This window comes from Rattus norvegicus, chromosome 19 (genome assembly GCF_021556685.1).
Source record: "Rattus norvegicus strain SHRSP/BbbUtx chromosome 19, alternate assembly SHRSP_T2T, whole genome shotgun sequence".
Taxonomy (NCBI): domain Eukaryota; kingdom Metazoa; phylum Chordata; class Mammalia; order Rodentia; family Muridae; genus Rattus; species Rattus norvegicus.
In genome coordinates this window covers 14,470,978-14,496,586 of record NC_141552.1, presented here as the reverse complement: position 1 = coordinate 14,496,586, position 25,609 = coordinate 14,470,978, and the positions used below count along the sequence as shown (strand labels likewise).

Here is a 25,609-nt window from a genome sequence, read left to right as displayed (position 1 = left end):
TGCGCGCGCACACACACACACACACACACACACACAGACACTCATACTCATACTCTCACTCATACACACACAAACTTTAAAGCAATAGTAATTTTTCTTAGAGTCTGATATAATTGGTTCTAATACAAAGACAGCCTGAGTGTAGTTACTATATAATTAAATAGTACTCATGCTCTTAGGCAAAGAGTTTAAAGTTTATAGGTACCTAATAAACTCGCATTGGGACATATAAAGAACATTTAAATGTTCAGCAGAAATACAAAGAACAACTAATTTAATTTGTTAAAAGTGAAAGCTTATACAATTCTGAAGGTTTTTATGCTGGTTTTATTATACATGTAACTATGAAAAGAAAACATACATACTTGATCAATGAAATGAGGAAGATTGATTTAATGAACAGAAAAATGGATGGTACTTCAAAATTTCCATGATTACATATTATCTATTTAATTCCCTCCACAATAGCAAGAAACGGACATTATTATTTATGCGACATTACAGATACATAAACCGAGAAAATATTGTTTGGCCTGATTATCTGAGCTTTTTAAAGGTTTAGTTAATTGACAGAGCTGTGGTTTAAAATTAGGGTCCATATTCTTCTGTTTTAAATGTGTGACACTTTTCTCTTTTTTTCTCCATCTTTATTAAATTGGGTATTTCTTATTTATATTTCAATTGTTATTACCTTTCTGGGTTTCCAGGCAAACATCCCCCTAACCCCCCCTCCCCTCTCTATGGGTGTCCCCTCCCCATCCTCCTCCCATTGCCACCCTCCCCCCCAACAAGCCCCTTCACTGGGGGTTCACTCTTGGCAGGACCAAGGGCTTCCCTTTTATTTCTAGTGGGTGCTGCTCTCCCTGCTCCGTGGGAAGTGGATGGGGGGAAGGCCCGGGCCTGAGGTGAGTTGGAACTGGGGTAGAAAGGCATAGGGCCTCCTAGGTGAGAATGCCAAACCACCACTGCTGCTGCAGCCACCATGGAGAAGCCCTTGTTCCTGCTGCAGGGAGGAGAGTCTGGTGCCCACAAGATGGCTGAAGGGGAGCTGAGAGTGGACAGCTTCATCACCGGCCTGCTGGAGGTATGAGGGTATCGTCCGGGAATAATTGTGCAGATGACTGAAGCAGAAGTCCGAGGGCTGTGTATCACGTCTCGTGAAATCTTTCTTAGCCAGCCAACAGCTGTGAACACAGGTTTCTTTTGGAGAGCAGGCCTGTGCAGGCCCAGAACCTAGGTGGGACAGTTCAAGCTACCCTTTTTCCATGGCCAATCTCAGATCATATTCAGAAAGTATTTCTTGGGCTAAAGAGATGGCTTAGTGGTTAAGAGCACTGACAGCTCTTCCAGAGGTCCTGAGTTCAAATCCCAGCAACCACATGGTGGCTCACAACCATCTCTAATCAGATATGATGCCCTCTTCTGGTGTGTCTGAAGACAGTCACGGTGTACTTGTATATGATAAATAAATAAATAAATAAATCATTAAAAAAAAAGAGTATTTCTTCCAGGTGATGGATTTCCAATTTATGGAATTGAACTAACTTACTGATGGTGGAAGTGACACAGAGAGTTAAAGTACAGAAGGAATAATCCAGAATGTCCACCAACAGTTGCTGTCACCCCAGCGCTTTTAAAAGCTCAGCTGCTAGAGAAGCAAGGTAGTCTTTGGTTATTCTCAAGCTTAGGTCTTCTAGTCATTATAAGCTGACCATGACACAAAAAGAGTCATCTATATCAAAATAGAGAAGAGTAACTAGATTCACACCACACTATCACATTACTACTGTATTTGAGGTTCTCAGTTAATATCTAAGAACCTGGAAGAGGCCTGGGTCTTGCTACACATACTTATAATTTATGTCCCCATTGTCAGCTGAGATTCTTCATGCAGCCTGGGGTCAAGGAGGTCATCCCACAAAGCACAAAACACCCATCTCAGATAAACATGTATGGTTTATTGAATCCAAAACATCCATGAATTTCAGGACACAATTAAATGTTGAAACCTAAGGATAATAGATAGAGAAGAGAATTAAGATTTCTAGTTCATAGATCCAGTAAACACCTTCAACAAATCATAGCAGCAAACTTCCATAAGGTAAAGAAAGAAAAGGCCATAAAGGTACAACAAGCCTACAGAACATCAAACTAATTGTACCAGAAAAATTCCTCCATTCACATAATAATTAAAAACCTAATGCACAGATCAAGAAAGAACATTAAAAGGGGTAAGGTATAAATATCTAGTAACAAATAAATTCAGACGTATCTGAATTACACCAGACTTCTCAACAGAGATTCTAAAAGTCAGAAAATCTTGGGCAGATGTAATGCAGTCACAGGCTCCTATATCCAGCATAATCCTCAATCACCATAAAAGGAGGAACCAGGATATTTCATGACAAAACCAAATTTAAAGAATTCTTTTCTGTAAGAAAGCACAACAGAGGCTAATAGGAGGAAAACTCCAAGACAATGAACTAAACTATACCCAAGAAAAACCAAGAAATTAATCTTCTCTCAATAAGTTAAAAAAAGAGAAGCACACAAACATAATTTCACCTATAACCAGAAAAAGAAGAGAATGCAGCAATCATTGGCTTTAATATCTGACCAGATCTTCTTTCCCTAATCCCCAAGCTCCCAGGGACCAAACTGCCAGCCAAAGTGTATGCAAGGATGGCTCTATGGTTCAAGGTGAGGCCTGTAGCCCCACCAAAGGGAGATCCTAGAGGTGTGAGGTGGGGATGGATATGTGTGGGTGGGGGAGCACTGTCACATAGGCAAAGCTGAGCAGAAATGGAATGTAAGGTTTGATGAGGGGAGTGTGGAAAGCAGGACAACAGTTGAAATGTAAATAAATAAAATAACCGATTAATAAAAAATAGCCAAAAATAAAATAACAAGTAAAAAGGTAAATGAAAATTAAACCAAACCAACCAACCAAACGAACAAAAATCCCTGTAGTGGATTGGCCTAATGCTGCTTGTATTTTAATGCTAATTTGTGGAACTCAGGACTGGTTAACCCCAAATAACTGACCCTGTTCCCAGTTAAGTGTGATTATAAAGAAGCCAACAGCCAACAGCTGCACAGCAGAGAGATGGGGGAGGGGAGCTTTGAGGGCTTTGCTAGAGAAGATCATGAGGAGGGAAGAAGGAAGAAGAAGCTGCCAAAGAATAAAGGAAGAACGTGTGTTATGGAGAGGAGAGAGGAAGAGGACAGCAGCCATGGTTAACGGAGAGGAGAGCCTGGTCCTGAGGGCTGTCCAAGTGGAACAAAGAGCAGCCAAGATGCTACACAGCCAGTAAGAGTTGAGCGTTATTGTTTGGAAAGTAGATCTGATACCATGGAGGGGAGGCAGCTGCACAGCTACTGTGCTGACTAATGTACACTAAAATAAATTTAACAAAATATGTATAACCAGTAAGACAGCTCTGTAGAGGATCCTAAAAGGAGTAATTTAGTTTGAAGGGAAGGACAAAATACCAGAGAACACAGGGGATAAATTAATAAAACTAGGAAAGTTAATCAAAGAAGACTGTGAAAACCACAAAAATTAACAAAATGACAAAATTTAATACATAGGTTTAAATAATAATTATATATCACTAAACTCAATATCTAGGGTGGTGGGGCATGAATTCTGCCATGGTCTGAACTCAGAAAGGTGGGGTTGGGAGAAACATGTCTGGTTAAATAGTCCACCCACATTGTGTCAATGTGATTTAATCTAAGGACAAAGAAGTGGAGCATCTCTCACAGCTTTCTTCTAACCCCTTGAAAGGATCACTGGGGTGTGGCCTCAGTACTTCATACTTCTTGCTGGGTCAGCGAAACTCAGGGAAGCTTGAGATTCTCATAGCACAGTATTAGGCTAGATATACTGAGTAGATGATACTAAGTTGTTCAGATGGTGATACCCATTTGCATGTGTTCTTAATGTGGACCTAAGGAAAGAGAGATCAAGGTCCTTAGAATAGAAGGAACATTCCCAGTCCTTTTCTACCATTCCAGACTGAAAGGCTGGTAGGGAGAAAGTGGTAAATAATAAAGAATTAATAGATGATGCTTTGAATGAAGGGTTGGTTTTTGTGCTGGTTTTAGACAGGGTCTCACGTATCCCATGTTGCCCTCTCCCTGGCTGGCCCGGTTCACTTTGAAGTCAGTGCTTCCATTTCCAATAGACAGTCTTCCAAGAGGGGCCTCCGAGGTCTCTAGGACAGCATTAGCCATTGACAGTTGAGGTGTGCAACCCACAACTATAGTTTTAGCCACTTTGTTCCATGTCTACCAGCTATTTCAGATTGTTGCTGTTCTATGCCTGACAATCAAGGACACAGAAAAATAACCTGATAGAGAGCAAGGACATGGTGATCACATCCTTGCCTCTGCTGTATGTTCTGGATGAGGTTTGTTAAAATTCCAATATTGCAAAAAGCTTTATATAGGGCCCGTCACATTAAGGGTCACTATGCACTGTTTCATCTAAAATGGCCTAATCAGAACTGACCGCCAGACAACACTTCCTGCGAAGTTCCTATGAGAAGCTTAAGTTTTTGTGTTTTTTCTTCTTCCTTCCTTCCTTTCTTTCTTTCTTTCTTTCTTTCTTTCTTTCTTTCTTTCTTCCTTTCTTTCTTTCTTTCTTTCTTTCTTTCCTTCACTTTATAGGTTTAGAGGAATGTATTTTGGGCCACGGATCTGCCCCTAGTATCTTAGCTATGGATGTGATCAATCAGTGTTAGTGTATGCATTCAATAAAATGTCCATTTTTGACTAAGGTAGATGCTTCTGTGTTTTGTGGGGTGACCCATTGTCAATGTCTAGTGAGTTGGGGCCCTGGGTATGGTCGCATACCCCAGGACACAGGGGGTGCAGAGCAAAGGCAGAAGAAACTGTATCCAGTTGCAAGCTTTATTAATCCTTATTAAGCTAAGAATATGCATTACTACAATTTTCATTGTGTCAAGATACCATAAGATCATTATTCCCAGGATACCAGGAACAATGAGGGAAGATTAAACAAAGAAAGACGAATAAACAAAAGCTTCTTCTAAAAATATTCATATAACAAATAACCTCTCTTATTATAATCAAAATATACTCACCATTACCAAGAGAGCTTTAGAACCACTTCCACAGAAACGGGACACAGCAGAACATAATTTAAGGCCAAGTGAGAAAAACATTTTATTCTCCAGGGCGGCATTCCAGCCCCTACTTGAATCTGTCACCAGGCCTTTCTTGACCCTGCCTGGGAGCTGCATCTCTATGTCTTAACAATTCCTTCTTTTTTCTTTGTTTTAAAGTAACACTTTACATAACATAGCTAAAGGTCCTTGTAGTGGTTTAGTCAGGTAAAAATAAAGCAACATAATACATAATGTACATAAGATTATGGCAAAACTAGCTCCTCCCATGCTATGGAAAATCCTTTGAAGCCAAGCCTTGGGATCTAATCCTGTCAATTGATCAGCCAATAATTTCGCTATTTCCATAGGGGTAGTATCTTCTAGCTGTTTACCGAAAGACATTCGAACATCATATTTCAAGGCATTAATTACTTTTGAAGCACTTTCATTACCTTCTAAATAGGCTTGAATTAACTTCCAGTCATGTTCTGTGTCATTATCCATATATTTACTAACAGAAAAGTAGTAGGATTTCATCATGATAAGCAATATAAGCCCGATAACTGGCATTGGCCACAGCAGAAGAAACCATGAGTAAAACACACATTGCTAAGAATAAGTGCTCAGTAGTAAAGGACTTTCCTGAAGGAGACAAAATTATTCCTTTCAGTGCTTACTCACTTCACCTGACCCCACATAGGTAATAGGGTTGTCACTGCACGGATCCTTATCCATTGTTGTTTGTGGACACTAAGAGAAGCCAGGGCCTCAGTAATGGAGGACACCTCCTCATCTCCTGAGAACATCCATCAGGAGAAAATGTAGCTGGTTTAACTGGATTCCTTTGAGGGTAGGGAGCAGTTCTTATTATTCTGTGCTTGGATCCATCTCCCGGCTAACCAGAATAGTCTCCCATCCTGTAATGAGAAAAAACCCTCTCCCCTATATACAATGATGTCCCTTCCTGCCATTCAGCATCCCAGGCAATTTTTATCCATACTGTCTGTTCCATGCCTTCTGGGGGGAAGTTCAACAAAGTGTCTATCTGCTCTTGATATAACTTCACCTTGTGGTAAATTAAGAAAATTAATAACGTATAATGCTTGTGCCAATAGAGCTCTGGGACTGGTCTGCAAACTCCATTCAGGTTGCATAAGGCCATCTCTTTCCCCCCTTTTTAATTTTATAATTTGTCATTTCAGGGTATGGTGAATTTTTTCAACAAAAGCTTGTCCTTGTCTATTGTGTTCTATACCAGTAATATGTACAATATGATATCGTTGACAAAATTGTTTATATTGATAAGAAATATATGTTGGTCCATTATCAATTTTAATTTTAGAAGGCAGTCCCATAACAGCAAAAGTTTCCAATAGATGCTGTATAACATGAGCAGTGCGTACTGCTGGCAATGGTGTAGCCCACACAAATTTTGAAAAATTATCTATGCTTACATCTATATGTGAAAGGCGACCAAACTCAGAAATATGGGTTATATCGATCTGACACGATGTATTAAGTTGCATCTTTCTGGGATTAATTTGAGATGGAACACATTTTATACGTGAAGACTGACACATAGGACAATTAGCAATAATTCGTTTGGCTTGAGAATACGGAAGCTTATATTTAATATGTAAATATCCTGTATTGGCATGATTATGACTGTGTTCTTCTGGGGTAGCAAATGCCACTAATTGATCTACCATATGATTGCCAAGTGTTAAAGATTCTGGAAATTTTGAATGTGATCTAGTATGTGTAATGAATATTCTAGAGTTTCATAATAACAATAGTCCTTTAATATGTGAGAATAACATTTAATATAGGCTTAGATGTAGAAACAACAGCAGTCTCAATATTCTGTACTACTCCTACAACATAAGCGGACTCAGCTATAATATTTTTACATCATGAGTAAAATCCTGGAATACATTAATTACCGCTAATAATTCATTTTGTTGTACTGACCCAAAAGAAGATTCTTGTCCCCAAAATTCATCTTTGGTCCAATAAGCCATCTTGGTGTTAGAGCCATCTGTAAACACAGTAAAGTGTGATGGTAATGGATCAACAGAAATTAGTGTATTTATCAATTTTTTTTTTTGTTTTTTAAAGCAATCCCACAATTTACTATGGGGAGGATGAAATTCAATATTTCCAGTGTAAGAAATCATGGCTAATTGAAAAACCTCAGACATCTGCATTAAATATTCCACTTTATCTTTGCTTAATGGGAGAACAAGAGCAGCACAATCATATCCCCACAGAGTAACAGGTCTTTGTATGCCTTGCTGAATATAAAGAAATTTGTTCCTCATATTTTGTTAATGTTTGGTTAAAGTTTTATTTAATGTAAACCCACTCTAAAGGCAACTCATCCTGAGAGAAAGTGCCTGTAGGATATTCAAGAGTATTTAAACATATAATTTAATAACTCTATCTGGATCAATACGTGCCAAATATGCATCTTTCCATTTTCAGAAAAGATACCCTTGCATGCCTTCATATAAGCATTAATAACCCCCGTCTCCTTTATAGGTAATAATGCTCTCCTGTACTCCTCATTAGCATTTTCAAAAGCAAGCATTTGCAGCAGTTGTCCTCTAGCTTCCACTCCTACCACTGTTCTTTCCAATGTTAATTTTAATATACATAAAAACTTAATATATGGTTCATAGAAAGCTACTACCTTTTTCAACCAACCAGTATCATCCTTTATAATAAGTCGGTTGGGCCACACCTTGAATCGATGCTGGCCTAATGATAGGAAAAGAAAAAGCAGGTGAATTCCTCATCATCATCTTGTGAATCTAATGGTCAGCATGCCATCCTCGGGAAACGACTTAGAAAAACCTGCTTCAGGCAGTGGAGCAGAGGGCAAAACTTTTACTTTCGTTTTGTCTTAAAGAAGCTCTAGCTTCTTGTTCTGTATTCGTTATTACCCTGTCTGCATTCATGGCCTTGAACACAGTAAAAATTACAGCCCAAAGAGACCAGAAATTGGAATCTTTTTGCCCTGCCTGACAGCCTTTTTCACCTTAACTTTCACTTTGACCCAGATTTCAGAATCCCTGGAACCCTCGTCAGGGAACCATGGAGTTTACTCTTGCTGTCTCTAAACACTTTTCTAAACCAGACTGAGAGACATGAATTCCCTGCACTCTTAAAGATGCTTAAGCATAGCGAGATGAAGAGAAGATTTATCTTGTCCCATTTCCTTGTAATAAAATGTACTTACCTTATCTGACTGTCCAGACTTACCTTCAGGGACCCTGTTCCAGTGCCATAGGTCGACGTCTAGGGTGTTGGGAGCCCTGCGTCCGGTCACATTCCTTTCTGTGTTTCCAGATGATCAGTGGCCATGCCACTCCAGCATGCTTTGAAATGAACCAGTCTGCAACCACCACCACCAACACCACCAAAACCACCACCACCACCACCACCACCACCACCACCACCACCACCACCACCAGCACCATCACCAATTTGGTTTTGTAAATAAAGTTTTATTGACATCGCCATCCTCAGCATTTACATCCTGTTCAGTGCTGCTTCTGGCTGCAGCTGCAGGGCTTAGGAGCCACAGAGCCCTTTAGGCTCCCAGAGCTGAGAGCATTGACCTTTGCCTTGTTTGTGAAAGAGGTGACTGACCCCTGTGCTCAAGGTGGCCTTTCCGTGCCCCTTAACCCATAGCATAGGTCTCTGTGCCATCCTCTCCCTTTGCTGTGGTGTGCACTTCCTGGTACATTTCCGTTAGCTCTTGACATTTCCAGAGCATTGGGTCTTGCAAATTGAATTTGCATGGCACCAGGAATAGACCTGATAGCAGGGTGTGGGACACTCCCTATGGGGACCCTGCCCAGGGGCATAAGCTTACTTTTCCAGTCAACTCCCTGAACAGTGAGCATTTGTGGGACAAGGTACTTCACGACATGACTTGACCTCTCTGCAGTGCACCCAATCCCTGCTTGGCTCAGATGTCCCCCAGAGAGGTTGTGTGAGTGTCCCCAGTAGAGGCAGCACTCTGTGTGGTGGCATTGACATGGCATCCAGGAAAGTCAAAACCAGAGGGACATGTCGGGCAGTTGGAAGCAGATGTCTGCGTCCATGGAGAGAAGGATGGACTAGACACTCCTACAGGGGGTGAGCTGAGAAGCACTTCCTTGGCTTTTTCACAGCCGTGTAGGCTGCATGCCATGCTGTGTATCCATGCTGTGCTGAAGCCCCAGGCTTTGAGTCTCCCACAGCTGCTGTGTCCTAGGTCCAGGGTAGGATTAAGCAGACTTCAGCAGGAGAAAGGTGAAAACCCTGGTTGCAGGGTGGGGATGGCACAGTCATAACACTCCTGCACATGAGGCCCCTGACTTAGAGCCATATAGCAGCTGTGACAAGCCAGCTCTGGTGACACTCATCTGCAATGCCAGGCCATGGGGGGTAGAGGCAGTAGGATCAGTTGTTTAATTATCCTTGGCTACACGGCAAGTTCGAGGCCAGCCTGGGCAACTTTGTCTATGACAATAAGACAAAACTAGGTCTTGACTCTGAGCATCACTGCCTGTACCTGGCATGTTGCCCCACCCCAGGTAAGAAACCCCTCTGTCCAGAGGCCATAACTGCAGGAGACCCCTGGCCAAGTGTCTATACAGCGCCCTGTTTGATTGGACTGTGCTGAGGGCCAACCACGCTCTCCTCAACAGGAAGGACATGGGAGAGGCTGTTTCTGTGAGGTCCCGGGCACTGAGACGGCCATTATAAACCCTGTCCTTGGGAAAGCCATGGAGACTAGGAACCCAGGGGATCTCTGCAAACACCAGGGCTGGAAGGGGACTCTGATCCTCTACAGCAGCTGCTCTCAATCTGTGGGTTCTACATCAGAGCTCCTGCACACCAGACATTTACACTACAGTTCCTCACAGTAACAAAGTTACACTCATGAAGTAGCTCTCCAATAAGTTTATGCTGGGATGACAACGACATGAGGAACTGAAATAAAGAGTCACAGTGTTAGGAAGGGTAAGAACCGCCATTGTATAGGAACCCAGGCATCTGCACTCGGTGTCTGGAAGTGTGATAGGCTAGACTTCACCCTCAGCGATGCCAGCATGTGGGCACCAAGCCCAGGTTCCACCCCAATGCTTACTGGATATGTGCAGGCCTGGTTCCATCAAGAAGTAATAAAGGGACCCTTGGTAAAAAAACACTGGGTACCAAACAGGTCAGGAAAACACACCCCCTCTGCTGCAACTCCTCTCAGGAGGGCTAGTCTTTCCAGGAGGCCCCGGCTATAACCAAACCTTGTCTCCCAGTGCTTGCCCATTGGTGTCTTGGCCATATTCAGATTTGAGGACTTTGAACAGAATAGCTTCCAGCAGATTTGCATCAATGAATCCAACAAGTAGTTGCAGTCGTACTTCACCCAGCACACCTTCAAGCTGGAGCAGGTGAGAGTGGACACCTATTCCCCAGCCCAGCCCAGCCATCACCCTGAATGTCAGCTGTGTCCCTCAGTATCAGCGGGATGGGGCCTGGGCACCATAGGTTCCCCAGGACCTAAAGCTATGTCCTTGAACTCAGTGCCATGCTCAGCCCTTCCAGCCTCTTTCAACCCTTCTGGAAGCTCAATTGCTCCTGCAGCAAGGCAGCAGTGTGCACATTCTGTCACGTCATTTGTGTGTGTCTACAGGAGGTCAGAGCCTGTCTCCTCTGTTCCTTTCTTTTGCTGTATTTGCCTTTCTGAGGAGGCAGCACCCACAGGTATGGGAGGCAGCCACATGCATATTCTGCAGCCATGTCTGATTCCTCTGAGGCTCAGTCCCACTTACACACCTACCCTCCAACCTCCCCACTCCATGTCACCCCTGGGGCTCTGTAAACCTTCCTGCTTTCTGTCTTTATATAATTGGTGACACTGCAGCCCTCAGTGGTGTCATACAGTGTTAGTTTGTCTTTGCACTGCCTGGAGGTCTGACTTAGGAGAATGGCTACCATTCTCATTCCTGTTCAAGGGTCAGAATCTGAATCCTATGTAAGGCTGAATAATATTCCAGCACATGGCTGGGCCATGTTGAATTTACACAGTCACCTATGGATCTTATATTTTGGCTTGTAAACACACACATATAAGACTCAAGTGACACCCAAGTGGGGAATTGCTGGAGTCCTCCATGGCTTTCTGAACTGTCTGAGAGACCATCCTGTCCACAGTATATAGGGCACCATCTACTCATAGCTCACACAGCATGAGAAGATTAGGGAGGGTTAACCTGGCTTCTCTGTCTCCTACTTTCTGCCACACTAGCCCTAACATCTTTCTGTATTGCAGTGAATGTTTAGAACCCAGGAGGATGGCAGCTTCCTTGCTCAAATATACCAAGTTCCTCCTTGCCTGCTTTGAGACTGAGTCTCATGCAGCCCAGGCTGGCTTTGATCTCACCATTAGTTAAGATGGCCATGAACTCCTGGTTCCCATGCCTCATACGTCTCTGAGTGCTGGGTGACAGGTATGCACCACTCTTAAGTCCTGCCACTGGGACAAGAGTGAGCAGAGCCAGCTCTGAAGCACACACTTTGCTGGTGTCAGTGATGACTGACTTATGATCCTGTCTTCCTTGCACATGGCCCTTCTCCTTGGTGCATGCCATCCTTCCTCCCTGTGACTCATGGGGGACACCAAGCCTGAGGATGTTAGGAAGAAGTTTACTTACTTCACTGGGTTGGAGGCTGTTAGATTCCTGCGTCAGTAGGTGAGATTCAAGCTAGAAAGTTTGTGGCATGAGAAACGGGAACAGAACTGGAATGGCAGGAACAATCGTCGCCTGGCTCTGAGAAGACCAGGTGGGCAGAAACTCATCGTTGGGCAGGTAGTGAGCTCAAGACCAGGCTGGGCATTGCTTAGCACATGTGAACAGGTGTGCTTACATGGACATGTGTTTCCCCCACATGGTCACCACTTATCCAGGCACGGTGAATACTCCAAGGAGCTTTTTATGTTTTAATATTGTGTGTGTTTGTGTGTCCATACATACATATACACACATACATTCGTACATATACACGAATACACGTACATGAAAGCACATGCATATACATGACTATACACATTCATGCTCACACACACATATATACACACCTACATGCATACACACATACACACACACATACACACACATACACACATACACACATACATGCATACACACATACACATATACATACACACATACACACACATACAATACATATACACACATACAAATACACCTATACACACATATAGACAGACATATACACACATATACATATACACGTATACACATACATGGATACACACATTCATATCCACACGTACATACAGACATATACATATATACTCACATACATGTAAGCACATGAGTGGAAGCCAGAGGACAGCTTGTCCCTTGGTTCTCTCCTTTTTACCACGTGGGTCCTGGGGATTGAGTCAAGCTCATCAGACTTGACAGCAAGCCCCTTTAACTGTAGAGCCCTCTTGTTGGCTGCCAGTCACCTCTTTCCACAAATTCTATCCATGGTGGGATGTTTAGAGTTGTTATTCTCATGATTCCTTCAGCAATAGCGCAGACATCATTTACACTGCATTAGGAGTTATAATTCACGTAGATGTCAGGAGAGCTGGAGGCGTGGATCAAGAAGAGAGCCCACTTTCAATGTCATTATGTGGTATTGCCTTAGGCCCTTTCATACACTCCCCTGGCTTTGTCTGAGTATATGTTTGAGGGATCTGTATGACTGTGCAAAGAAGTAAGAGATAGGGCTGGGCCACAAAATAGGAAAGTACTTGTTCATCCAAAAACAAAAACAAAAAACAAACAATCAAACAAACAAAAATAGCTCTAGGGTTAAATATTGGTGCTAGTACTGAACTACACAGCCAGAAGGTATTTTTCTAAGTAAATAACACAATATTGGGGATGACAATATGATCAAATATCCTACAACATAAGTTTGCAATATTACCTACATTCTATAAATCAAGTCTGACCACCGTTTTGGTTGTTTCCAATCATGTCTGAGTGCATCATCTCGGGAATCCCAAGGAAAATCAGAAATGGGTTCTTGAACCTGTTGCACAGGGCCAGTATAGACCTAAATACCACAGAGGAAACCTTGATTCTTATCACAAGGGATCATTCACCATCCCTCTTGTCACATAACTTATGACAAGACGTCACCTTTCCTAAACTTAGCCTTTTTCCCAAGTGCTGCAGAAAGGAAGATCTGGTGTCAAGGGGTCTGGATTCAAACCACAGGAACACTGAATTCATTTAAATAGGTGTAGTTTATTAATGCACACACCAATGCAGTTCAACCAGAGCAACAGCTCACAACTGTGTACTGGACATTGCTAGGCCCAGCTCATTGCAAAATCCACATGGGCTCATGCACAAGTGTTGGAAATGCTTCGGTCTATGGCCCTGACTCAGGCCATTTTACACATAATTGTTCCTATTTTCCTTGAATCTATTGGGTCCTATGTGAAGAATACACTTGGGGAACTTGTTAAGATTAACAAACCTCATAACATACAAAACATAACAGGGTATGTGACCAGCACCACACAGTTCAATGTCAGAGTTTTTTGTTCTTTGTTAGTGTTTTTCTTGGCATCCATGATGTGGAGGCGTATTACAGAACAATAGGAAAGAGCTGGCTGCTGTGTAACAAATTCGCTGCTATTAAGGTAGGTATGGGGGCAAGACCTCAGCAGTAGCCCTTAAGATGGGAAGGAGATGATGTGTTTGATAACTGAAAGGAGCTGCCTCAGCTGTGTTTCTCTGCCTGCTCAGTGCCCATTCAACATCACTCTGTCCCTGAAGAGGAATTCAAGGTCTGCCCCCTGCTGCCTGTGAGCCAGGACTAGGCACAGAAAGGCAAGGCCACAGCACTGGTTTCCAATCCCTCAGTAATGCTGGATTTCCAATAATGTACTTGTATACACAAATACAGTGTGGTAAGTTGCAATAGATACTAATCATTTCTCACATAGGGCAGCAGTTGATTAACTACAACTAATTCTATTAAAAAAAAGAAACCTGGCTCTTGTAGAAATGTACAAAGAAATATCTAGGATGGTGGGGGATGAATTCTGCCATGGACTGAACTCGTGGAAGTGGGGTTGGGAGAAAGATGCATGGTTAAATAGCCCACCAGGTTCACATTGTGTCAACTTGATTTAATCTAAGGACAAAGAAGTGGAGTATCTCTGATGGCTTCCTTCTAGTCCCTTTAAAGCATCACTGGGGTTTGAACTCAGAACTTCACACTTCTTGATGGGGCAACTACACTCAAGGAAGCTTAAGACTGTCATAGGCACAGTATTATGCTATATATACAGAGTAGATAATACTAAGATGTTCAGATGGTGATGTCCATTTGTATGCACTCTTAATGTGGACCTAAAAAAAGAGAGATCAAGGTCCTTAAAATAGAAAGATCACTTCCAGTTGTTTTCTACCATTCCAAACAGAACGACTGGTAGGGAGAGAATGGTAAATAATCGAGAATTCGTAGATGATGCTTTGAATGAAGTGTGGATTTCTGTGGTGGTTTAAAACAGGGTCTCAAGTATCACATGTTGCCCTCTACCTGGCTGGCCAGGATCACCTTGAGCTCAGATAAACCTCCTTTCAGTTTGAAATAATTAGGCTTAAAAGAGTGGCCTCCAAGGACTGTGCACACAGCATTAGCCTTTCACAGTTGAGGTGTGTAACCCACAACTATAGTTTTAGCCATGTTTTTCCATGTCTACCAGCTATTTCAGATTGTTGCTGTTCTATGCCTGACAATCAAGGATGCAGAAAAATAACCTGATACAGAGTAAGGACATGGTGATCACATCTTTGCCTCTTCCGTACATACTGGATGAGGTTTGTTAAAATTCCAATATTGCAAAAAGCTTTATATAGGGCCCATCACATTAAGGGTCACTATGCACTGTTCTATCTAAAATGGCCTAATCAGAACTGACTCCCATATAACACTTCCTGCAATCCTCATATGAGAAGCTTGAGCTTTTAGTTTTGACTTTGTCTTTTCTCGTTCTTTCTTATTTTTTGCTATATAAGTTGAGACAAAGGTAGTTAAGGCCATGAACTTGCCCCCAAAATTTGAACTACGGATGTGATCAATCAGTGTTAGTGGGTGCATTCTATAAAGTATTCATTTTTTACTATTATAAATGTGTTTTACTATGATAAATGTGTTACTACTTTTGTGTTTGGTGTGGTGGCCATTTCCCAGTGTACAGGTGCTGGGACCTTGCTCTATCCACTTAATGATGTTTATAGCCTCATTTTAGACATTTCTGTGCACCCTCTATATCTCTTGTTTATTTTATTTTTCTGATAGAAGCTCATGGTACATCTTACTCAGGCCTGTGATCAGTGCTCCTTTAGCGACATTGGTGCAGAGAGCAGAACTCCACAAGCAGCATGAGGTTCCCTTCACTGGTGTCTCCAATATTGCATTTTCCTCTGCCAACTGGTCTCCACACTTTTCCTAGCACCTTAAAGACTTCAACTCTTTCTCCTAAGGAATTTTCTGGCAATTGTTGATTGCTAAGCACATGACTTCATGAGTGTTCCCCTAATACACACGCATGTTGTAACCTACCATGTAGACTATTTCTTGATGTGATATAAAGCACCTGTACATAATGAGACAGGAGAACTTTTGACTGCATATTCAAGCTGGTGTGAAATCTCAGGAAGGTTTAATGGCTAACATTGGTGAATGAGGACAATTTGAGTTAGGATGAGACATTTTTTGGGAAAGATTTGAAAGGAAACATTCATTTAGATGCATAGGAATTACTAAGGTTTTTATATTCAAGCCTTGAGGAAAATTTGGCTTTGGAAGCAGGAGATGCTCAGTGGCTCTGCCCCAGGAAAGTCTCCTGGAAAGGGCCCCTCTGCTTATGCTCAGTACAGGGAGAACATTAGCAGGGAGGGAAAGTCTGCTCCCCATGACATCTGCTGTCCCTTCTTGGACATTCTATTGTCTCCTAGAGAGTTCTGGAATCCTCTGTGATGTCACCAGTGTTGTAGTGACAACCAGTGCCCTAGTTTCTCTCAGTCTGAGTCTGGCAGTTACAAGCTAAGACATGTTTTCCTGTCTTCGCAAGCGTTTTGGGAGGGGGAACGTCGATTCTGGAGAGACTAGAGTGAAGGAGTCTGGCCTTTCATCTCAAAGTAATGATGGACAAAGACAGCACTTCTGGGGAATGTGGAGTAAGTTCTGGGCAGTGTATTTTGAGCTTCCTGCCAGGGTGGCTGCAGGCTTACGCTGACCTTTCTAGCAATGGGCCACAACAACTGGAGCATCTGAAAAGGAATTGAATTTCCATGAATATCACAATTCCTGAAAGTCAGGATTTCAGAACTTTAGTTTCCCCATCCCCACTGGGAGGATATGGTAAGGCCAATGCTATTATACTGTGGACTTCTGGTCTTTACTTTTCAGTTCATTTGTTCTGTTACATTGATATAATAACACCATCAGTGGTCTTGGAGGGTCCACCTTTTCTGAGTTTAGACAGGGCAGCAATGTATTTAACTATCATTGCTTCTTTAAATACAGTGGGTATCTGACAGTAGTAACAGGGAGAGATTGTGCTCCAGGCAATAACCTTATGTTCTTAGACCTTCTCTGATTTCTTCTAACTGGCAGGGTCATCGTTAGCTTTATATATTAGAGTGTGTGTTACAAACATGTTTCTAAAATACCAAAACTATTTGGATCGTGTAGACAAAGATTCAGCCTGTAACCTATTCGCACTTCTGGGGCATTTGGTATTTCACATAGAGACACTGATAAGTCTGTTGAACATATCCTCCCCGGAAATGCGTTTTAAATCCAAAGTTGTTGGCTTAGAGTATCAGGGTAGGGCATCTGAGTGTCTCCAATCACTCAAGTTTTCTGGATGGTGAATTTATCATCTGAGTTCTGAAGCCACAGGAGTGAGGGTCCTGAAACCAAGCTGTACCCTGTTCAGCTGATGATAATCCTGGAGAAGCCATCTCCGTGGTACATGTAAGCACGTGATGTCCGGCATAGGGAACACCTGGCTGCTTATGTCTCTTGGTATCTATAGAGTAGTGGGAGAACTGAGATCCACTGAGGAGGCCTCTTAAGCATAGACCAATCGCCTAGCAGTGACACTGGGTTCCTGGCTTATTCTCCTGTTTAGGCCTCACTGAGGTCTATGAACACTCTATGCATTCTCCCCATGCAGGTTCACTTGTGTTCTTCTACCTACAGACGCTGGGAGAGAAACATCATCCCCTGGCACTGAACTAAGCGAGAATCAGGCCAAGAAGGAAAAGGAGAGGCTGATTAAAGAGCTGCAGCTCATTACCGAGGAGAGAAATGACCTGAGAGATCGCCTGAGGTTTCTGACAGAGAGATCCATGAAGAACAGGTATGAATCGCTCCAAATGCTCTTGTTTCATTCCTGGGTCTGCAAGGTCACCTTCTTATCCTATTAAGGTTTTGGGTTCTAGAAAGCTGTGCCTCCCTAACCACCCTGTGCTAAACCTCACCTCCCATATAGTGGAGATTCAGAACCTGACCCTTCCTGAGGAGTGAGATTGAAAATGGACTCATCTGCTTCCATTTATTTTAAAGCAGAACTTGTGGTCTGAATGAAGAATTCAGGGATAAAGTCAGGGAGAGTGAGTTCCCAGTGTGCATTTGCAAAGCCCTTGACAGCTGGTGGCTTTGCAAGATTGTAATTGCAGTGAGTTTATGGTGAGTCTCTGTACTTGCTAGGCAGGTGACTGAGTGCTGGAAGATCCAGGCAGCAGCCTGGGGTAATTTAGGACCCACCCTGAGTTCATATATTCCTAAATGCCGATGTTCATTGTATTCTATCATTTGGGGCCAGGTCACACTTCAGGCCAAATCCATATTATGAAGACCTGGAGAGAATGGAGGAGGCGGTCATGTCAATTCTGCACAACTTAGAGATGGAGAACACTGAGGTCCATGAGAACAACCATAAGCTGAAGAAGGAGATTACCTTCTCTAGGTAAGTCCTGGTCAGAAAGGCTATCACTTGTGGAATGGCCATTTCTGACTTTCTTTGTTCTGGATTGGACGGTCTTCAGCTCTGGTTCTATCTCTTGTGCTATTTACCCATCAGTGTTCCAGGGTCATTAGGACTCAGTTTTCAGTTCCATAAAAGACTGTTCCTCATCCCAGGATTGTCGAGGCATCTTCAAAAGGCTCTAGAGAGAACAGCACTGATTGAAGTCAGCAGAAGTTTATTAGGCTGACCTGGACCTATGGTGTCACACCAGGTTTTACAACACTCAGTGCGTGGACCACATGGTTAGCATGACCTTCTCTTGGTTCTACTGACCTCTTTTGAGGGTGTTGGCCCAGTACTAATTCATGTTGCCCCCATGCATTGGGCTTTCATGGATAGTTGTGGATCCATGTTCTTTCTCAGAGGTGTGGACACTAATTGGTGTCAGGCCAAGCAAACAATTTATTCTTCCCCGAATTAACTCTTTATGTTTTGTGCAGCAGCCTTATATGTATCAAGATGCATTTTATTAAGTCTTCATGGGTATCTGGGACCTGGTAGAGTTAGTGGGACTTGGGAGTAGGAATGGGAGAAAGGGGCAGCATGATCTTACTATGCAGACTGTATTTCCAGAAACCTGCTCAGCCAGCTCCTGATGGAGAACACAGGTAGGAAGAAGTTGGTCCTACTGAAGCAGGAGAGCAAGGAGGTACATCTTGATTGTGCACTGAACCAGAAATATTTGGTTGACTTTAACAAGAAAGATAAAGACCATCAACGGCCAGAACCAGCATTATCAGATAGGGACCTGTTACCTTAACAATATCTGATAAAATTTGCCAATTTGATACATCTTTGCTTCTCTTACCACCTTTCTAATTTACACTCACAACCAGCCAACCACCTCATGTAATGGAATTGTTCATTGCTCTGCCTATGCACAAGTATTCTGGGAAGTTAACCACTTTTCAGAAACTGAATTATTGTGCAAGCATATTTTGCTGCTCTTTTTGAAGCTGCAGTCTAGAAATGGTGACAGATGAATAACATATCATATTATTGCATATCCATGTGATACATTGGATCCTATGTAGAGTTTTGAACAAGTTCTTGGTTCTTTGACAAATGACACTCTGTGGTCATGTGATCTCTTGTGTAGGAAGCACCTTTGGGATAAGAACCAAGTGCAAATGTCAAATTAGTACTTGTCATTGGCTTTATCCTTGGTGACATATGGACATCTCCTTTCTTCCTGCAACCTGATGAGGTCTCTTGCCATTGCCCTGTTCTTGTTTTGCACTGGTATAAGTCTGGGTCCCATATTGTCAGCCCACATTACTGTGAGGCTCTCTGGAGATTTTGCCCTGCCCACAGAGTTAGCAACAATGATATCACTTAAAATGTCCATGTCGACTGTCCAATAGAACTGAGGTGGTAGAAGGCAGCATTCTGACAGCTGGCTTGCATTTCCCCACCAAATCAGTGTCTGAAAAACTGCCTTCCTCTCCCAGGTCTCAGAAAGTGCAAGAGAGCTGGAATTGGACACACAGCAGTAAGAGAGCTTCCCGAAGAATAAGTTGCTTTCTCAGGAGTCCCTGATGACCAACATCCTGAATGGTAACAACATTTTTTGGATGAGTATTCATCCTCTGAGTTAATTTGTCATTTCTTAGAGACGCTAAATTTATATACCACTAAGCCAGCCTGACTGATTGAAGTCTTACTTTCTTCTCAGAAAACAGCACTTGAGAGACAACTTGGGGGACTGCCTTTCATTATGTGGGCTAGAGGAGAAACAGCAATACATCTGTGCTTCTAAATGTTCCTTAAGAATATGCTTTTAGAAATATTTTTGTTATGATTTTAATTGAAGTTTTCTTTTTGTTGTTTCATATTTATATGTTCTTGTTACTATTTTTACTTTCAAAGATTTTTAAATATTTTTATTCATTTTAATCCTGTTTTGTTGTAAAAATGTATTTGTTATGAATAAAAATTGAATTCTATCTCTTGACTCTTAAGACCATCATTCTTACTCAAGGATTCTGTCCCCTCCTGTGGACTTAGAACTGACAGCTACACATGGATCTCTGCATGTTCCATGGATCCTGGGCTAATAAGTGAATTCAAAGTCACCAAGGGGTACTCAGTGTGACAGTGTCTTTTGTGTGGAGAATGTGGCTGTTCCTCGGACACACACTTTATGATGTAATCACTGACACACTTTACCCAATTGTTAGGGTCCATGTGGTTCTTCTGAGAGAGCAGCAGGTGCTCTACCCTGTGAGTCATCACCACATCTCCTGCAGGTGGCTTTTGTTATTCCACATGAGGTGCTGTATTAGGTGGACAGGATCACCTATGATTAAATAGAGAGATCTCAGGAGATGTGTGTTCACAGGGAACTTACTGAGCTGTGCGTGCTCAACGTGTTAGGTTGCCAGGCATCCCTACAGGGCTCTGGTGTCCCCACTGCTCATTGTGGGTCAGGATCGTCCTCCAGCATCACTTAGTGTCCATATTAGAGCAGATCATTCACCTGTTATCAATGATGACCATATGTATTCTGCACATCTGATAAAATACAGAATAGAAACTAGCTTCTTGTAGGCCAGCTTGGCATAATCAGTTTTTTGATTGTTAGCAAGAAAATTATTGTAATCTAAGCAGTTTAGGAAGGAACCTCAAGAGCATCCATAGTGAATGTAGCCTGCAGCTGTGAACACAGGTTTCTTTTGGAGAGCAGGCCTGTGCAAGCCCAACCTAGGTGGGACAGTTCAAGCTACCCTTTTTCCATGGCCAATCTGGGATCGTATTGAGAATGTATTTTTTCCAGGTGACTGATTTCCAATTTGTGGAATTCATCTAACTTGCTCAGAGTGCAGGTGACTCAGAGAGTTAAAGTACAGAAGAACCAATCCAGTGTGTCCACAAAAGCTTGCTGTCACCCCAGGGCTTTTAGAAGCTCAGCAGCTAGAGAAGCAATGTAGTATTTGGTTATTCTCATGCTTAGGTCTAGTCATTCACTATAAGCTGACCATGACACAAAAAGTGTCATCTGTGTCAAAACTAGTTGTAACTAGATTTACACCACACTATCACATCACTACCGTATTTGAGGTTCTCAGTTACTATCTAAGAACCTGGAAGAAGCCTGGGTCTTGCTACACAAACTCATAATTTATGTCTTCATGACACTGTGTGCTTTGTTCTGTTGATGCTACCATTGGCATACAATACCTTGGATACTTTGTGCTGACATCTGTGACATGAGACAATAGTTCATGTCATCCTATCCTGAATAAAATGTCCTTAGAGTACAGTGTAGTGGAAGGGGCCTTCTTTTCCTGTGAGATAGCAAAACATTTCCAGTCTTCAGTCAAGTCTGACAGCCATTGTCCAGTACCTGTCTTGAGTTGTCCACATTTTCAGCTGAGAGTCTTCATCCAGGCTGCTCTATAATTCTGTAGAAGATTAATAGGGTTCCAGCCCTAGGATTTAATTCAGTGTGACTGCACTTGCCGAACATGCTCAAAGCCCTGAGATCCACCCTAGCCCTCTGTGCTTTAGAGAAAGAAAATAAAGAACCACATTGCAGTTGAAGTTTCTCATCCAACAAAAGGAGAGCCTGCATAGGGCCTTTAAGTAACTCTAAACCCCAGCTTCTGCCCACAGCTCCCTCCATCAATTCCATGATTGGTGTGTTTTCACTACTACTCACTTTCTTCTGTGTGCAAAGAATGTGCACCATGTCAGTAAGTGTGTGTGTATGTGTGTGTTTGTGTGTGTGTGTGTGTGTGTGTGTGTGTGTAGTCCCTAGTGAAAACTGTCGAGATACATGCAGACTCATGCTACTACTGTCCCATGGCACCTTGCAGGGAACCCTGAAATGGTGGCTACTTTAATACAGTCTAAACCGGTGTGCATGGTTTCTGTAAGGTCACCACTACAGAGAGCAGGAAAAGCTTCAGTAGTCACATGGATGTGATCAATCAGTGTTAGTCATGCCCTTCCAGCATGGTAGACTGCAGGTTGTCTGTCCCCAGCACTTTGCTCTCTTGTGCCCAAACAATGCCAAGGTCAGGGCCGTTGAGCCGTGAGGCAGAGGCTCACCACCCTCAGTGCTGCCTAAGACCCCTAAGACTGTCTCTTTTGGGTGTGTGCGTGCTGGACACTCATGGATCCTGAGATCTCCGCAGCTGAGGTGAAACAGTACCGGAGCCATTGCAATGTGGGCACACATTTGGTTGTGGAGCTGGGCCACTCTTTGACTTTTGGTGAGTGGAGAGACAACTGTTGGCTGAGCCTTTGGTGAACCGGATGGCCCCTGGCCACGTCAGCAGTCAGCAGTATCAAAGCTGAGCAACCAGTGTTCTATGTTCCATTTTGTCATCGCTGGTCAGTGTTCTGATGCCACAGCACATGGCTGGTCTCAATCTCCCCATGTGACCACAATCCCTAATTGATATGGCCTCCACTTCCCAAGTGCCACTGGGATTTCTGTAGAACCCCTAAGGCAGCAGCAAGCAGGAGTTCCTGGCTATTCCCTCCCTGCTCTCTGGATCTGCAAGTCGTTCTGTGTACATATGGCTATTCCCTCATAAACCCTTGATGCCATGATACCTTAATAAACACTTGAATCACGCCCTTTCTTACAGAGACCCCATAATGGCCAGTTTTCAACTGCTACCTGACACAATCTATAATCACCTGGGAAATGAGGGACTGTGTGGATCAGACTGGCCTTTGAGCATGACTATGCGTGGCTGTGTTCACTGCTCTGGGAGATGCCAGACAGCCTCTTTTCTGATCCTAGAGTCCCTATACCCAGTCACTTGTCCCCTCTACAGCCAGACCCTACTTCTGCTCCTAGGCACTGTCTTGGACTTCCTTCCCTCAGGTGGCTTCTCTCCTTTGGTTGCTACAGAAACCTGTTATGAGGAAAGGAACAGGGAGTTAAGAGTTCAAAGCCATCTTCCCACTGATGTTCTTTCTCAGAGGTCAGTGGGACACTTAAAGAGTTTTGTGTATACATTTTATTAAGCAAGGGACAATCATGCATCAGATACCGGAAACTAACAGCACATCTACCGGACCTCCTTCAACACCTGGGCATCTCTTCTGGCCTGTGCTTCTGTGTGCTGAAACCTGGGGACCAACTTCCTGTGGGGTTTCCCAGGATGACTATGCACATTACTACACTGGTGTAAATCCTCAAAACTCACAAGCAGCAACAGGACCACCACAGGAACGGTTCTACATCAACAGATACCACCGACCAGCAAGCAGAAGCATGGGAGGGTGGTGCTGTGGCTCACACACTTCTCTTTCATCACTAGGGCAGGTGAGCCGCTGAAGAAAACAAGGAGGCAGCAGGATGGAAGAGGAAAACTAAAACCCAGTCCTTGTATTAAACACCCAAGCACATTCAGACTAGAAGAGAGAAGTTTGCCAAGAATGAGGGCCACTTTGGACATCCATCATCAATAGCCCTGGCTGTCTAGGCCAGCATCAGATCCAGCAGTCTCCAGGCAGCTTTCCGCCAGGCCCTCAAGGGTGCTAAGAGCATTAACCATGAAAAATAGAACAAGATCTCGGCCTCTTGCCTGACTGACAGCCAAGCATGTGTATGCCCTGGCTATGCTCACGCTGGGACCCCTTCTAGATATTAAGATATAGAGACCTGATAGTTGATTAGGACCCTGTTCGAAAAGGAAGACACCGGATATTTCCCTCTGGCATCCATATGTGCATGCATGGTTGTACAAGCTGGTAGAATCTCTCTCTCTCTCTCTCTCTCTCTCTCTCTCTCTCTCTCTCTCTCTCTCAAAGTTTTGAAGCACAGCAGAAGAATCTCTGGGACTCTAAGCCTGAGCAACCTCATCTGTGAGCCACAGCTTCTGTGTGAGAGCTCCTTTGTGTGAGAGGGGTAGGGTGACTGAGGAAGTTTGCTGGTGTCCATCCCTGGCCTGCATGTGCATGCATACAGAGACATGGACACATGCACATGCTGAGTACCCCTCATCCAATCCTGAAATCTGAAAACATTGAATTTCAAATCCAGGCGTTCTCCTAACCTACACCTTCCCTCAGGAATTGGAAATGAGGCCTTGCAAGAATCCTCAACCAGTGAGACTGGCCCAGACCTTCTGAGATCCATTCTGCCCCAGGAGAACACAGCAGGTGGTATCAGGACAACACAGAAACTCAAGACTCCAGCCTGATGCAGGGACCGCCTGCTGGGTTAGAAGACTCAGCATCAGGTTCCTGAAGGAAAACATCACCTCTGAACACACAGGGTCGCTGTGGCTATGCCTTCAAGGCATCTTCAGCAGCAGCTTAAATGGGCTAGAAATGACTATGGGAATCTGCCTGCAGGGTGATGTGAGAATCCTTTTGCTCAGGCTTGATCGCTAGATGTTGCCACAGAAAACCTTGAACTCTTCTTGGAGTACAGTCCAGGCAGAGGCTGAACACAAAACATTCTGATTATGAACTGAGTTTAACAGGTAATCCGGATCCTGAAGGCCACAGGCCCAAAGGTCTGCACTGCAGGGGTGAGGCATCACTGCAGGGATGACCACACAGTGCAGGGGTGAGGAGTCACTGCAGGGATGACCACACAGTGCAGGGGTGAGGAGTCACTGCAGGGATGACCACACACTGCAGGGGTGAGGTGTCACTGCGGGGATGACCACACACTGCAGGGGTGAGGTGTCACTGCAGGGATGACCACACACTGCAGGGGTGAGATGTCACTGTGGGGATGACCACACACTGCAGGGGTGAGATGTCACTGCAGGGATGACCACACAGTGCAGGGGTGAGTTGTCACTGCGGGGATGACCACACACTGCAGGGGTGAGGTGTCACTGCAGGGATGACCACACACTGCAGGGGTGAGGTATCACTGCAGGGATGACCACACACTGCAGGGGTGAGGTGTCACTGCGAGGATGACCACACAGTGCAGGGGTGAGGTGTCACTGCAGGGATGACCACACACTGCAGGGGTGAGGTGTCACTGCGGGGATGACCACACACTGCAGGGGTGAGGTGTCACTGCAGGGATGACCACACACTGCAGGGGTGAGGTGTCACTGCGGGGATGACCACACACTGCAGGGGTGAGGTGTCACTGCGGGGATGACCACACAATGCAGGGGTGAGGTGTCACTGCGGGGATGACCAGCAGTATCCCAGCCTTGGCCTGGGAATAGCCATTGACACCCACACTTTCTGGGGCAACATTGTCTCCTGAGGATAGAGTCAGGCCAGGAGCAGCAACTGATGTTCACGAGGGACAAACTTTCTTCACCTCCTGCCCATGCTGGCCCTAGGATCTGGGCTTTTTTGGTGACATGAGTGCTGAGCCTCCCAGGTAGATGGGTTTTCAGGGGTCAGG

The 25,609-nt window shown here is 43.8% G+C and overlaps 1 protein-coding gene across 2 annotated transcripts in view; it reads left to right on the top strand.

The window, feature by feature from the left end:
- The window catches only part of LOC147998825 (uncharacterized), a 127,081-nt gene extending 106,871 nt beyond the window's left edge, over window positions 1-20,210 (top strand). For both annotated transcript variants that reach the window (XM_087595481.1, XM_087595482.1), the window contains exon 9: window positions 19,940-20,210. The gene's annotated coding sequence lies outside the window, so the exon portion shown is untranslated. The remainder of the gene's footprint in view (window positions 1-19,939) is intronic.
- Window positions 20,211-25,609: the final 5,399 nt, after the last annotated feature.